This window comes from Petaurus breviceps, unplaced genomic scaffold (assembly GCF_028583685.1).
Source record: "Petaurus breviceps papuanus isolate PSGF00001 unplaced genomic scaffold, PetGlider_PUasm1.0 79, whole genome shotgun sequence".
Taxonomy (NCBI): Eukaryota; Metazoa; Chordata; class Mammalia; order Diprotodontia; family Petauridae; genus Petaurus; species Petaurus breviceps.
In genome coordinates, this window is record NW_027186523.1 from 26,122,484 (window position 1) to 26,139,286 (window position 16,803).

At 35.0% G+C, this 16,803-nt stretch overlaps 1 protein-coding gene across 1 annotated transcript in view; it reads left to right on the top strand.

Annotated features, from left to right (window-relative positions):
- The window catches only part of LOC138175877 (cadherin-related family member 4-like), a 133,000-nt gene that overhangs the window by 15,445 nt on the left and 100,752 nt on the right, over positions 1-16,803 (top strand). Inside the window, exons 2-4 of the mRNA XM_069106512.1 lie at positions 1,467-1,649; positions 5,144-5,235; positions 13,547-13,660. The gene's annotated coding sequence lies outside the window, so the exon portion shown is untranslated. The remainder of the gene's footprint in view (positions 1-1,466; positions 1,650-5,143; positions 5,236-13,546; positions 13,661-16,803) is intronic.

A 16,803-nucleotide genomic window follows, 5' to 3' on the forward strand; every position in this document is an offset into this window, starting at 1 on the left:
AGAAAATATAGAAAATAAAAGTCATTTTTTATATTCAATTTTTAAAATTTAAGCAATGATTAGTCTAATGAAACAAAAAATCAGAGCATGAAGAATTACTAAACATTTATTTATTTATTTTTGGTCTTTATTAAATTGTTTACTTTTAGTTTACAAGATTCATTACCACAATTTCTTGAGTTTCAAATTTTCTCTCCCTCCCCTCTTCCCCCCCCGCCCCATGGTGGCATACAATCAAATATAGTATCTGCAAATACTTTCACATTAGGCATTAGTCAGGTTATAAAGAAGGACTGTAACAGATGGAATGAAGAATGGGAAAGAGGAAACAAAACCAAACAAGAAAACAAAAAAGGGCAGGTAGTTTGCTTCAATCTAGGTTCAACATCAGTTCTTTCTCTGGATGTAAACATCTCTCTCCATCATGAGTCTTTTGGGGTTGACTTATGACTCTGGATTGCTGAGAAGAGTCCAGTTTATCAAGGTTGGTCATCACACATACGTTGTGTCTGTAATTGTGTACAAATTCTTCTACTCTTTTCACTCAGCATCAGTTCTTATAAGCCTCTCCAGGAAATATGAAGTCCATCTGCTCCTCATTTCTTATTGCACAATAGTATTCCATAACATGCACATACCACAACTTGTTCATCCATTCCCCAATTGATGGGCACCCCCTTAATTTCCAATTCTTTGCTACAACAAAAAGAGCTGCTATAAATATTTTTGTACATATGGGTCTTTTCCCCACTTCTATGATCTCTTTGGGATACAACCCTAGAAGTGGTATTGCTGGGCCAAAGATTATGAAATTATTTATAGCCCTATGGGCATAATTCCAGATTGCTTTCCAGACTGGTTGGATTAGTTCACAACTCCATCAGCAATGCATTAGGGTTCCAATTTGTCCACATCCTCTCCAGCATTTATCATTTTCCTGTTTTGTCATTTTTTTTTAAGCAATCGGGGTTAAGTAACTTGCTCAAGGTTACACGGCCAGGTATTTCTGGCTGGGTGCTAAGTGTCTAAGCCCGGATTCGATCCCCAGGTCATCCCGACACTGGGGCCGGAGCTCTTACTCACTGAGCCACCTGCCACCCCTAAAAGTCAAATTTTAAAGGTGGTTTTTTTTTCCTTTTTGGAAGGCAATTGGGGTTAAGTAACTTGCCCAATGTTACAGGGCTAGTTTTTTTTTTTTTTTTTTTTTTTTTTTTTTTTGGTGTGTGCGTGTTAAGTGTTGTTGGCCAGAACCAAACTCGGGTCCTCCTGACGCTGGGGCCAGCACTTTACTCACTGCACCACCTAGCCGCCCCCTGTTTTGTCATCTTAGCCAATCTGACTGGTGAGATGTGAGAAATTACTAAACATTTAATTTCCTTCATGAAGAAAAAGATATATCCTTCAAGTTAGTTTAAAAAGACCCTATTATTCCAGTTTCATAATCTCTTTTTTTTTTTTCTCATTAGTAACAGGTATAATTACTCTGCTTCAGCCTTTGACTCTTGACAACTCAAATCGTCCTAATGCCTACCCTTTGGAAATCGAGGCCAAAGATAATGGAAATAATACCAGCTCCTACTTATTTACAATTTTTGTAGAGAATGTGGATGATCCTGTTATCTGTGATCCTGGATTTTCTACTGGAGCAGGTATGTTAGCCTTCAAAGTTCACAACAAAGATTAATGTTCTGATAGATTTTTGAAAGATGACAACCAAAATGGATATTGAAATATTGATGTTAAAGAGGGTGAGAATTTCATGTTTTGAAAATAGTGCTTGTAGTTATGGATTAAAAGCCTCAGCTTCTTGAATGAGAATGATGAAGGTGCCAAGTATTACATAATTACTTCATCTTCTTTCTTCAGTATTTTTTAAACTAGTGGATTAGCATTAAAGGGAAACATGTGAGCTTGGGAGAAGCCACTCCAACTCCAGGGTGGAGCAGAATGTGTTACTCTAATTGAGTCAAGATCAAGCTGACTTTTTTTTGTCCCATATGGGGTTGACTGTTGAAAGTGTCTGCATCCCATATAACAATGCAGGCCAATAATAGTAGCAATAGAAATAGCACCCCATTCATTGTGACCAATAGAGGATCTTTGGACCTTTCTTTAAGGTCATTCCTCCTCACTTCAGGTGGGACACTGGAACCATTTTTTATTTAATGTTTTATTTTTCTGAATTACATGTAAAAACAATTTTAACATGTGTTAGTAAAATCTTTAGAGTTCCAAATTCTCTCCCTCCCCTTCTTTGCTCCTCCCTGTCACTGAGAAGGAAAGCAATTTGAAATAGGTTATACACATTCAGTCATGCAAAACAAATTTCCATGTTAGTCATGTTTTAAAAGAGACCAAGAAAAAATAAGCAAAAACCAAACCAAGAAAAATGAAGAAAGAATAAAAAGTATGCTTCTATGTGTATTCTGATTCCATCAGAGTTCTGTCTCTGGAGATGGATAGCACTTCTTATAACTCTTCCAAATCACTGTATTACTGAGAATAGCTAAGTCATTCATAGTTAATTCTCATATAATACTGCTGTTACTGTATCAAATGTTCTCCTGGTTCTGCTCATTTCACTTTGTATCAGTTCATGTAAGTCCAGGTTTTCTGAGAGCATCCTGCTCTTCATTTCTTGTAGCACAAAAGCATTCCATCACAATCATATACAGCAACTTGTTTAGTCATTCCCTAATTGATAGGCATCCTATCAGTTTCCAGTTCTTTGCATCATGAAAAGAGCTGCTATAAATAATCTGTACATGCAGGTCTTTTTCCTCTTTTTATCTCTTTGAGATGTCTAGTAGTGAAATTGCTTTGTCAAATGGTAATACATGGTTTTGTAGCTTTAAACATAGTTCCAAATTGCTCTACAGAGTGGTTGACACAGTATATTAATTTTTAATGAATTATTTTCTTCAGTGAGCTTTTACACCTTCTTTTATATTTGACCAGTTCTACTTTTTAAGAAATTCTTTTCTGCAGTGATTTTTGTACCTATTTTTCCATTTGGCCAATTTTGTTTTCTAAGGAGTTCTCTTCAGTGAATTTTTGTATTCTTTTTCTCTTTGACCAATTCTGCTTTACCAGGCATTCTTCTGTTCATTGGATTTTTGGACCTCTTTCATCATTTGGCCTAATTTGTTTTTTCAGGTGTTATTTTCTTCAGTAATTTTGTGCCTATTTTACCAAGCTGTTGACTTTTTTCCCCTATGACTTGTATCATTTTCATTTCTCTTCCCATTTTTTTCACTATTTCTCTTAAATTGATTTTTAAAAATCCTTTCTGAGCTCTTCCATGGCCAGAGACCAATTCATGTTTTTCTTTGTGGCTTTTGGATGTAGCAGTTTCAACTTTGTTGTCTTCTTCTGAGTTTGTGTTTTGTTCTTCCTTGTCACCATAGTAACTTTCTATAATTAGGGTCTTTTTTTACTCTTTACTAATTTTTTTCCTGCCTATTTCTTGACTTTTAACTCAATGAAAGTGGAGCTCTACTTCCAGAGTGGAGGGTGCATTGTCCCAACATTCAGGTTTTTGTGGATCTGTTTTCAAAGATAATTCTGCATTTTTTTTTTTGAGAGTGGATAAACTGTTGGTTCTCCCAAGGTGGTATGTCTAGGGAGAGACGTGTTTACTATTCTCCTGATCTCTGCTTGGGTCTATGAGTGACCACAACTACTCTTTTCCATTCTGGAACTGTAACCAGAGTCCCAGCTCCCCTGTGGACTTAAGCTCTGGTGTGCTAGTGATCCTGTTCACCATGGGACTGAGACCCAGGATCATGATACAGATCCAAGTATGGGCAATGTAACAGAGCCCTGCCCCTGGTGCCTCCCTAATCTCCTTCTGACCAGTTGTTTGAACTTCCCCCCCATCATCTGTGGGCTGAGAGAAATGGATACCACTACTGGCACCACTGATTCAGTTTCCTCTAAGGCCTACTGCTAGTTTGCTGGAGCGTGGTCTGTACTGGACTGTGCTCCACTCTTACGTTGGTGCAACATACCTTTTCTATCCACCTTCTTAGTTGTCTTAGGCTGGAAAATAGTTTCACCCCATATTTTTGTGAGATCTGCTGCTCTAGAATTTTTTTTATTTGGAACATTATTTAAAGTTGTTTGGAGGAGTTTTGGGGAGAGCTCAGGCATATTCTTCCCTTTTCTTCATCATCTTGTCTCTGTGCTCCCCTCCCCACTGCATCTATTTTTAGGAACAATGGGTAGGTTATTTTACATCTTCATTCATAGAATTTCAATGCACAAATGTGGTCAATCTGCCTCAATTCAAACAAAATGCAGATCACTAACTTGGAATATCTGTTTCTAAAGGGTATCACATGCACTTCAAGGTCAAAACAAGGTCAAATAACTAAGCCAAACAGATTCACTCAAAGACTCTACAAAAGTCACAATATATGATTATGGGATTCAGACTTGGTGGTTTTCCTACCATGATAGTGATCCTTTGTTTCAATGGATTTGTACCTTATTAACATATCTGTCCTTTGATTTCTGTTTTTTTTTATTCTTACATAACATTAAGCAAGAATTCTATAATTTAAAAAAATCTATTTGTTGAATCTCACTTAATAGAATAGATAGTATCACTCTACGTTTGGATGTAGTTTACATGTTTTTCAGTTTCTCCAAGCAGCTAAGACAGGTAAAGAGTTTGTGGAAATGCAAGAAGAAGATGTGTGTGTGTGTGTGTGTGTATGTGTGTACATCCATATGTGTTCTATTGTTTTCTGGGCACTGAGAAGGAAGATATGGAGGAAACTGTTGGCTATCCAAGAGTTTGAAATGAATGAATCAAACAATTAAATTAAATTCTACAGCTGTTTTGAGGGTGGATCATGTCTCAATGACCACCCACATTCTGCTCAGCATGACTGGCCATTTAAACACCCCCTCAATCTATACTTGGCCAAATCTGGAAGTGTGTAAAAGAGGGGGCACAAGGATACTGAGACATATTGGCTTTCCTGGAAAGCAAGGAGTCACCAAAACAGCTGTGATGTTTCTCAGTTAAGAGCCTGCAATAGAGGAATAAATATTAGCAGCAGGACCAGTCTCAAGGAAGAAATAGAAGTGGTAGTAATCTACTTTATTAGTCATAATGGTTTCTGTAATGGTTTAGGTATCTCTGTAGTTATTCCTGAAAACATTCCAGCATCTGCTTTCATATACAAGATTCTTGCAAGAGATCCAGACCCAGGTCAAGAGGTTGAAGTAAGTTCATACTCTTTTAAAATGACTATTCTTATTGATTTATTTTTTCCTAACTTCCATATTGAGTAGAAAATTCTTTTAGTAATGAACATGAAATCATTTCAATTGGTATTTGTTATTTCAAACTTTAGAAATGTTATGTTTCCATAGAATAAGTACAATGCATTTTGAAAAGAAAAGGCAATAAACCATCATAGGTGGACTGAGAACACTATGTAAAAATTGTGCTTACATTTATTTTCATCCATTTTATTACATTTACACAAACTGATCAAATATCCTTTCATGTTTCATTTTCTTTTATTACATCCCACTTCAGACATATTTTCTTTATTACACACAAAATTTACATAAAGGATATTCTGGATCTTTACGTGCTTTCTGGTTTCAATGTTCTGTAGGATTAATCAAGAAGGGATGACAGCATAGTTACAGATTAGCAAGGGTTGGAGGAATAAAATAGAGAACAATTTAACTGCATTAGATTTTCCCATGATTTTATAAGGTAAGAATGGTCTATATTCTAATTATAGCAATAAAAATTTATCTAATCTTTTAGATTATATATTGCCTGATAAGTCATATTACTATACTGAGACATAGTATAATGGATTTCATATTCTTTCATGTAAAGTCTCCATAGAATTGAAAATCAAGTCCCTAGCCTTTTTTTAGTTACTCTGAGCTTCTATTGCAGTAAACAATTGACAATTATTTGTCACTGGATTCCTGTTGATGGACTCATACTTGTTATTTGAGGAGTGGTTCAGTGAAGTATGGTTTAGATCATCACCAGGAAGTTGGCCCCTAGGTGTTGTTTTTAAATAGATATCTATGATCTCATCTCATCAATGTATATTTTCCCTTGTAACTATCCAGATTGTTACCCATACATCTCATTCTTTCTCACACTTGTACATTTCCCCTCATAATTTCACTATAAAGATTTCTTCCAACATGCCAGGACCTCTCGCTATTATCTTAAAATTAAAGGATACTGGTAGAGCACATGGGCTGTCCACTGGTTATTCCTCATTTTCGCCATATGACAGCAATTCACTTTTCCAATTCTATGCAAGTGATACTTATTCTATGGGTCTGTCTTTCTGTCTGTGTGTAAATATACTAATTCCTTTCTTCTTAGTATTTATAAATAAGTTTAGACAGATGTAACACACACATATATATGTAATATGCATACAAATACACATAAATGAACAGGAAGAGACCTTCTCTTTTGGAAATTGCAAAGTACTTTTAATGACTCCAAACTTCTCCATGAAAAAGTCCCATCTTTTTAATACTGATATTCTTATTCTTGTTGAATGACTACAAGACATGAAACTATATTGTCTTTGAGGGATACCTTGTTGTGTCTGGTTACTGGTGATGATAGGCACTGAATAATGTCACAGCAAAAATGAAAGCAAAGACTACATTTTGTAAGCAGAAAATTAGTAGTGACTGACTTAGGAATAATTTGATAATTAGCTGTTCATGTGGAGTCAGATCATCCATTGGTTAAAGAGACACTGAAATTGATATCAGAATAAATGGAAGGGTAAAGATGTTAAGACATTGTGTGCATTTATAGCTGCTCTAAATCAGCCTGTTTAAATCATCTGTTAATCCTGAAGAGTAGGACGTGAACAAAAGAAAAAACAATGTTGACATATATTACAACCATTTTTTTGTTAAGTTTAAGTAATGAAAAATAATTGCTTAATTAATTAATTAATTAAAAAACCAATTAATTAAAAAACACACTGATGAGAATAGAAAATGCTAAGAGACTACTGAGCCAAATATTTGATTTCCTTCTCAAAGTAAAAATTTATGGCAAACCAGTACTTGGATTTGGGGTACAATGTCATTTGCTATCCATTATGGAAAAAAACTAACAGAAGATAGTGACTCATATCATCTCACAAAGAAGGAAAGGACGGAAGGACAGAAGGAAGGAAGGACACAAAGAAGGAAGGAAGGAAGGAAGGAAGGAAGGAAGGAAGGAAGGAAGGAAGGAAGGAAGGAAGGAAGGAAGAAAGAAAAGAAGGGAGGAAGGAAGGAAAGAAGGAAGTGAGAAAAAGAAATTCTATAAAGTTATAATGAACAAACTTGTCATTGAAGAAGAAAAAAATTCACTACTCTTTCTTCTTTGTAAAGGTCAGGGACTATAACTGTGGAACATTTTATATACTATAGTTTTGCTGAACTTTTTTTCTTTTGTTTTTATTTTTAGTTTGTTTTTTAAATACCAAAGGAAAACCATCTATCCCTTTTTATTCATTTCAAGCATCCTTGACACTAATCCTTAAAGCCAAATCAAGTCACAATCTGCAAGTCATTAAGGCAGCTAACATTGTGACTGCCATGTTTTGAGGGAATATACATCCTAGTCTCCCTCATTCATTATACAGATTTTACAAGGCTTATTAATTACTGTTGGAAGTACTTTTTTTTTCAAAATTTTAATTAATTTATTTTTAGTTTTCAACAATCATTTCCACAAGATTTTGAGTTACAATTTTTCTCTCCCTGTCTTTCCCCTACCACCACCCCCAAAATAGCAAGCCTACTGAATGCCCCTTCCCCCAATCTGTTTTCTCTTATATCTTCCCCCTTAACCCCCCCCCCCCAACTTTCTAGTAGGGCAAGATGGGTTTTCATACCCCTGTACCTGTATATCTTATTTCCCAGTTGCATGTGAAAAAACAATTTTTAAACATTTGATTTAAAACTTTGAGTTCCAGATTTTTTTCCCTTCTTCCCTCCTTACCCACCCCCACTGGGAATACAAGCAATTCAATATAGATTTTACATGTGTAGTTACCCAAATCATTTCCATAGTAGTTATATTGTGAAAGACTAACTATATTTCCTTCCATCCTATCCCGCCACCCACTTATTCTATTTTCTACTTTGACCCTATCCCTTTTCTTTCTTTTTTTTTTCCTTTTGGAGGGCAATTGGGTTAAATAACTTGCCCAAAGTTACATGGCTAGTATTTTTGTGTGGGTGTTAAGTGTCTGACGTCTGAACCGAACTTGGGTCCTCCGGACTCTGGGGCCAGCGCTTTACTCACTGTGCCACCTAGCCGTCCTGACCCTATCCCTTTGCAAAAATGTTTGCTTCTAACTACCCTCTCCCCCAATCTGCCCTCCCTTCTATCCTCCCCCCTCTTATCTCCTCCTCCCTATTTTCCTGTAGGGTAAGATACATCCACATTTGAGTATGTATGTTATTCCCTCCTTAGATCAAATTCGATGAGAATCAGGTTGTCCCATTCCCTTTCACCTTCCTGCTCTTCCCCTCCATTGTAACAGTTTTCTCTTGCCTCTTTTATATGAGATAATTTACCCTAATCACTCCCTTTATTCTTCTCCCAAGAAATTCTTCTCTAACCTCTTAATTTTATTTTTTAGATGTCATACCTTCATATTCAACTCATCCTGTGCCCTCTGTCTATGTATACATGAACATACAAATGCCCACACTCACATATATATTTATATACACATACATCCTCATGTATATATACATATGTATATGTATACATACATATATATTCCCTTCAGCTATCCTCATACTGAAAAAAAATCATGAGTTACAATTATTATTTTTCCATGTAGGAATGTAAATAGTTAAACTTTAGTAAGTTTCTTATTTTTTTTCCTGTTTACCTTCTTGTGTTTATCTTGCTTCTTGTATTTGAAAGTCAAATTTTCTGTTCAGCTCAGGTTTTTTCATCAAGAATGATTGAAAGTCCTCTATTTCAGTGAATTACCATATTTTCCCCTATAGCATTATACTCAGTTTTGCTGGGTAGGTGATTCTTGGTTTTAGTCCTAGCTCCTTTGACCTCTGGAATATCATATTCCAAGCCCTTTGATCCCTTAATGTTGAAGCTACCTAGGTCTTGTGTTATCCTGATTGTATTTCCACAATACTCAAATTATTTCTTCTTGACTGCTTGCAGTATTTTCTTCTTGACCTGGGAAATCTGGAATTTGGCTATAATATTCCTAGGGGTTTTTTGGGGGGATCTATTTCAAGAGGCAATCAGTGAATTCTTTTAATTTCTATTTTGCCCTCTTGTTTTAGAATATCAGGGCAATTTTGCTTGATAATTTCTTGAAAGATGGTGTCTAGACTCTTTTTTTTTTGATCATGGCTTTCAGGTAGACCAATAATTTCTAAATGATCTCTCCTGGATCTGTTTTCCAGGTCAGTGGTTTTTCCAATGAGATATTTCATATTGCCTTCTATTTTTTCATTTGTTTGGATCTCTTTTATAGTATCTTGATTTCTCATAAAGTCATTAGCTTCCAATTGCTCTGATATAATTTTGAAGGAGTTATTATCTTCAGTGACTTTTTGAAATTCCTTTTTCATCTGGCAAATTCAGCTTTTTAAAGCATTCCTCTCCTCATTGGCTTTTTGGGCCTCTTTTGCCATGTGAGTTATTCTGTTTTTTAAGGTGTTATTTTCTTCAGTGTATTTTTGGGTCTCTTTTAGCAGGCTGTTGACTTGCTTTTCATTATTTTCTTGCATTATTCTCATTTCTCTTCCCAATTTTTTCTCTATTTCTCTTACTTGATTTTCAAAATCCTTTTTGAGCTCCTCCATGGCCTATAACCAGTTCATTATTTCTCTTGGAGGCTTTTGATGCAGTAGTTCTGACTTTGCTGTCTTCCTCCCTCTCCATGTCTTGATCCTTTGTGTCCCCCAAAAAGATTCTGTGGTCTGTTTGTGCTGCCATTGCTTGCTCATCTTGCCAGCCAATTACTTGACTTTTGAGCTCTTTGCCATGGTAGAACTCTGCTTCCAGAATGGAGAGAGCTATGTCCCAAATTGCTGGGGTTTTTGCAGCTGCCAGAGCTGTTAAATGGGTACCCTTTCTACAGCTCCTACATGCTCTGGCTCACTGGTCACACACCACAGGTCCACTACCCAAGGCCAAAAAAAAAGGCCAAAGTAAAGCAGGTCAAAGCAAAAGTGATTACCCTCTGAATGATTGCTTGGTCCCCCTACAATCTGCAGTCCAGGAGCACTGGAAGCAGCCACCATGCCTCCTCCACTTCTCTCTTTGGGGGCAGCAGCCTGACTGCACTCACCCTGTTCCCACCAAATTCCATACTGACCTTTTACTTTGTCTTTGGCATTTGTGGATTGAGAAGTTTGGAAACTGCTACAGCTGCTGGTGATTTACTCTACTGTAGTCTGCTATAGTTGTGGCAGGTGGGGCTGCCCTGGGGCTAAAATTGAGCTTATTTGGGACTGTGCTCAGCTCCCAGCACACTGCGATGAGCCCTTCCTGCCAGCCTGCTGGGCTTCCTCCAGTGGAAGATTTGTTTCTCTCTGTCACTTTGTGGTGTCTGTAGCTCTAAAGTTTGTTTAGAGTCATTTTTTGCATGTATTAGGGAAGGTGAAAGCTGGAGCTGCGTGGAAGTCCTGTTTCTACTCTGCCATCTTGGCTCTGCCCCTTTAGTTTGTTCTAATGAGGGATATCTCATAGAGTCGGATGAAGAAGGGACATATTCAGGAATGAAGGTAATTTTTAAAAAGATCAATAGAAATTAAAAATAAAATTTTCAAGAAAATCTCATATAGAGGAAAATTCCAAAAGAATCTAATGTATAATAGTAACCCCCTCCCCTCTCTCCTTCCCCACACTGGCACTTGAGAATATATCAGCAATTACAGATCCTTTTCTTTTATATTCTCACAATGCAGATTTTCATAAGAATGATTTATGCAGGCATTATCCAATAAAAATATCAGAATGAAACCAGCAGGGTTTTCTAAATGATTTTCTAGTCAGCTACATCCCCATAATAATAGAACAAAGAGATATTCAGAATAACTTTGAGATTATTCTGCCTTTTTTTCATTGGTTTTCAACATAATCTGATATAATGAAACAAAATACTACCTAAAAACTTCTCAAAGTAATTGCTTCCCAAATCATTAAGAACATAAATGATTCTATGACAATGCCAACTATGGAAAACTTTTTTCTACTCTATCAACTACTTGATTGTAGCATCAAGCAAATGATAAAATAAGGAGACAGCTTCATTTAAAGTATTTATAAATACCATGGAAGATATATATATACATATATATATATATATGTATAAAATCAAGATAGAAATATTCTCTATTAATGACAAAGTTCTCTATATATACCTTTTAATGGATATCATTGTGCTGTTTATGCCACAGGTCCTCCTGAATAAAATCCTGTTATTTAAGAAAAGTTTAGTAATCCACACTGCAAGAAACAAATTATGTTAAAATGCATATTGCCCAATCTTCTATTGAAAGAGTAGCCCTTTGAATGAGTGTATAAAGACACAGTCATTGGAGTAATACTGCAATTGGAAAATGAATTGGGCCCAGAACTGAATAGAAAGAGCTAATCGAAGTAGATCACTTTAAGGAAACTGCTAAATGTTCTCCATGATTTTAATTTTCTTGCTGTTTCTTGAAATGCTCATCTTTAACACTAATATCTTCCTAGAAATAGTTTATGGCCACGTTTCATGGACAAAGAATTTAAAATGCAAGTGATTCAAAGGAATGATGAATAGTGGTATTGAGAAGTCTATGATGTGTGACCAACTGTGTAAAAAATAATATTGGGCATTTAGATAGTATTTCAAGATCTACAAAGTAATTTACACGCATTGTCTAAATCGATCCTTTTTATAACCTTATGAGATGTTATTATTTGCATTTTATAGGTGGGGATAATGACCTTGGAAATATTAAGTAGTGAATTGACCATGGTCACAGATAGCAAGTACCACAGGAGGCATTTCGACCCAAATATTTCCTGAATCTAGGTACAACATTCCTCTGGTCATGTTGCCATTTGCACAATAGTGAACATGGAAAGGGTGGTAGACAGACCATAAAAGGAGAATTAGGATAATAAATGAATAGCTCATGTATAGCACTGATATTCATCAAATATGAAAAAGAACCCAAGAACTTCAAATACATTAGTTTGATCCTCTGTGAAAGATTTAAAGAAAAACATGGACATACAAGAATCAGACTTAATGAGTAGGAATGGAGAGTTTTCCCTCTGTCCTAGAGGAGGCAGTGCCCACACCGATGAAATCATGAATCTATTTGAGTATTTTAGTTTGTCTCTTCTAAGTCCCTGAGTGATGATGTTAACACTGAATCTTAAAGTACAGCTCTCTAGAGAACTGAGTCTATAAGTAGAGCATTTGCACATGGCAAATTGATTATGATGAAACATTCATTGCTCTGACTATCCAGTTATCCTATCCTCACACACACACACCCCTTCCCCTTGTGAAATCTGTCTTGGCAGTGAAGATATTCAGATACTTCCTTAGCTTGCCTACTTTGGAAGACTCATCTAGTAACCCACCAGGGCTCCCCACATCACCCTGCTCTCCAAATCACATACAAAAGAAGAAAAAAAGACAGCAAAACTTTGACAACAGGGAAAGAAAGAGGAAAGCCAATCTTTTTTTAAAAAATAGTTTCTAATTAGATTTTATCATAATCAATTTAGTTGCCCAATGAAAGACAGGCAAACACAAGCCAATTTGCTCTCAAGAAGTTGGAAAATAGATTGAAAGTAATTATTTTATTATTCATGTCATTAGGAGATTTGCTAAAAAAACTTTAATATGAGAATAATTCTTATTTTGAACATTAATTTGGTCTAGAGAATAGAATTTATTATTATTACTATATTGTTACATTTTATTTTCTTTAGTCAGACAAACCCTTTTAGTAAATTTGCAACTGCACTTTTTAAAAAGTCAGTTATAGTTATAGAATGACAACTATGGGTGGAAGGATACAGATGCCCACAAAAACAGTATGTTTGTCCAAAGCTGTAGTTTCTTTTGGATGTGCAGACAATTGACATAGAGCTAAAATTAGGTATTTTCTTCCAAATAACACAATGCTTTTCCCTTGTGTGGTGATTACTTGAGTAGGGAAGTAGGAAATGGCTTTCTTTATTACTGAAGTTAAAAATTCAGCATTATGATTCCAATTAATAATTCAACAAAAAGCAAATATTTATCAAAAAAAACTTTAATACTGAGACTAAGAGATATTGAAAAACATACAGCTAAGGGTTTGAAAGAATGTATAGATTGTTTTTGAAGTTTGGAGTTGAATGAAGGCTCTGCTTTGCTTTATGGGATCTGTCTTCACAAAATTAATTTCTATTTAAATCTTGCCAAATAAGATTCTTTCAACAATGTCAGGACTCAAAACATGCCTTTTGCTGAAATATTAACCATTTATTTTCTAGTTTTCAATATTAAGTTCTATAGCTAATGCCACTGATTACTTTGCTTTGGATTCAACAAATGGCATTCTTTCCAAAACTGTTGAACCTCATCTGGATTATGAAAGAAACCTTAAGGTGAGAACTGGGGGGAAACTCCCCCAAAGGAATTCTGAAAATTTTATCTTTTTAAATGTCTGTGTGCTTTTTGAGAGCAGTTTTCCCCACTACTATAATCCAACTTAAGTTTTTTTTTTTGTGGATGCTTTCTCTCCAACAATTATAAAGTAATATTTCAATTGAAAATAAGAATACACATTTTAAAAGTTCATAGGGTTCATACAATATACATATAAATATACTCATATGTGTGCATTTTGTGTATGTATGTGTATATATGTATATATTTAGATAGCTATGTTTTGAATGTGTGTATATATAGTTATATATATCACATGTATGTATGTATGTTTGTATGTGTATGTGTGCAGAGTCTACATCTGCAATTTGATTAGTTTGGAGAAGCCTCTGTATGCAACTCACTTCATAATTTGAGAATGGTCACTACTGTAATTTATAGATTTAAAGAATTATCTATTGACAACAAGAAGTTAAATGGCTGGCTGGTAGTCACATTATATATCAGTCAGTACTAGAAATCATATGTTCTTGAATCCAAGGTCAGAGTGCTCATCCTCTGGCTATCAGTCTCACTATAGTATCACTCTCTATCTGCTTTTTGGTATGTCTCTGTGTTTGTCTCTGTCTCTATTTCTCTTTCTATCTCTATCTCTGGTGCTTTGTCATTTTCTTTTTCCTTTCTTTCTCTCTCTCCTTCAAAAACTCACTTAAGACCAGTAACCTTTTTATTATTATTTTGCTGGGCAAGCAGAAGGTAACATTCTTAATGTTTATTTTGTAAATTTCATTAACTTTATTGTAGGACATTTTTGTGTCTCCCACAGTCACAAAAAAACAGAACTGAGGTAACAGAGTAATTACATGAAATTATTTATTTTATTTTATTGAATTATCAGGAGAATTGATTCAAACCTTGGCTTTGATTTACCATAGAGATCTGGTCTATGTTTTAAAATCCCTGATCAAATTTAAATTAGTGAATGTCTGGAGGGAAAAATGAAGTACAAAAGATCCGAAAACATAATAAATTATTCAGTTTATCCATTGCCTCTTGGTCCATTTAATTCCAGATACTCACATAATAGGGATGATGTTACTTCTTTAGTGGGATGATATAAGTTATTTTTAATTTTTCCCAATAGGCCTCTTTTCACAAAATAATTATATGTATCTATGTTCTACTGTGTAACTTCTTGAAATTCTTCTCCTCCTCCTCCTTCTCCTTTTCCTTCCCCTTCTTCTTCTTGACTGGAACTTAGAAGACTCAGATTGAAATCCTAGATCCACCTTTTTTGGGACTGTGATTTTGGGTACATTATGGAACCTCTTTGGTCCTCAGTTTCCCTAAATGTAAAATGGGGGTCATGGGCTCATAGATTTAGAACTGAAACAACATTAAAAGATTATTTCATCCAAACCACTCATTTTATAAATGAGAAAACTGAGATCCATAGAGGTTGAGTGGCTTGTTCAATATCAGAATTAATAAGTGACATAAACCAGAGCTTGGGTCTTCAAACTTGGGTCTTCTAACTACCAAGTCCTACTCTTTCTTTTTCTTCCTTTCTTTTTCTTTCTTTCTTTCTTTCTTTCTTTCTTTCTTTCTTTCTTTCTTTCTTTCTTTCTTTCTTTCTTTCTTTCTTTCTTTTCCTTCCTTCCTTTCCTTTCCTTTCCTTTCTTTCTTTCTTTCTTTCTTTCTTTCTTTCTTTCTTTCTTTCTTTCTTCCTTTCTTTCTTCCTTTCTTCCTTCCTTCCTTTATTTCTTTCTTTCTTTCCTACTGCATAAGCTCGGTTTGAGAATCAAGTGCTATAACTTGTCTTTGTAGTGTTAAGGTATCATTTGAATGTAATATATTACTTTATTTTTAAGTTAAAATGCTTGCGTTTCAAAAGGGAAAAAGAATTCTATCAGAATTATTTGGTGCCAATTCCCCAACATTTCCCATAGTATTTAGAGTTTGAGGATGGATGGGATTTGTTATAACTTTCTTCATAGGGTCTATACCTCTGTACCCTCATGGTTGCCACATTAGGTTCTGAAACTGTTGGGACCAGGGGAAAATGATCACTATTGCTGAATCCAAGATGTCTCTTAGGTGCACATGTTCCCTCATGCACCTATCACCCTCCCCCCCAAAGGCCTGAATTAATGGGCATGTTTTCTTTTACTTCCTTAGACTCTTAGATTTTTAAGCAAGAGGTAAATTGTTCCCCATAGTGAATTACTTTGTTTAAATGTGTTAGTTCTTAAATCAATATACATACTTCAAAATTGATTTTTGTCTTGTAAGAATGAAGTGAGAGAGGATAGTTAGGAAAGTTATTTTTTTAACTGGTTGTTAAATTTTAAGTTCCAATTTCTTTGTAAATCATCTTCTAGACCAGAGTTTCTCAAACTGATTTGGCCACAGAATTCCCTGAGGCTTAAAAAATGTTGATGGAACTTTTACATGCATGACTTGGGGTCAGGTTATGAGACAGTTCTAACTAGAGAGGGGAAATTAATGACATTCTAAGAAAAATAAAGTTATTTCATATCATATGTATTTTCACATAAAACCACATTTGATAACATAAAAAGAAGAATATGATTAACTTTTTCATGGAATGCCTTTTCATATAACACAGATGTGTTCAGTGTTCCATTGATCACACTTTGGGAGACTTCTTTCTTCTCTGATCCAATGTCTAGGCAGTTTGTATCTGTCTCTGAACTGCTTAGAACTTATATTTACCGGTAGTATGTTGGTCAAATCAGATTTCAGTTAAGCTTTCCAAATTATACCTCATCGTATTTTGTCTTTTCTTATTTGTTTGACGTACTCCATGCTTGCAGAACAGTTTCATACAGACTTGAAGGAGTAAATAATCCTTGTAAAAGTTTGTCTCTAACACAGTCTATTGAATTATTTGTCAGACAAGTTAGTAAAAAAAAAAGTTAAACAAGGGGAAAACATCCAACATCACTTTTTTCAAAAACAGATTTAATAGTTTTTTCTTTATTCAGACCAGATTAATCTTATTTTCATTTTTAACAAATAACATAGACACATAATAGTCACATAATAGACACAGTGTTGTTTGAATGAATAAATGAATTTTTCAAACATTTGATAATTAAATAATTCATAGTTATATCAT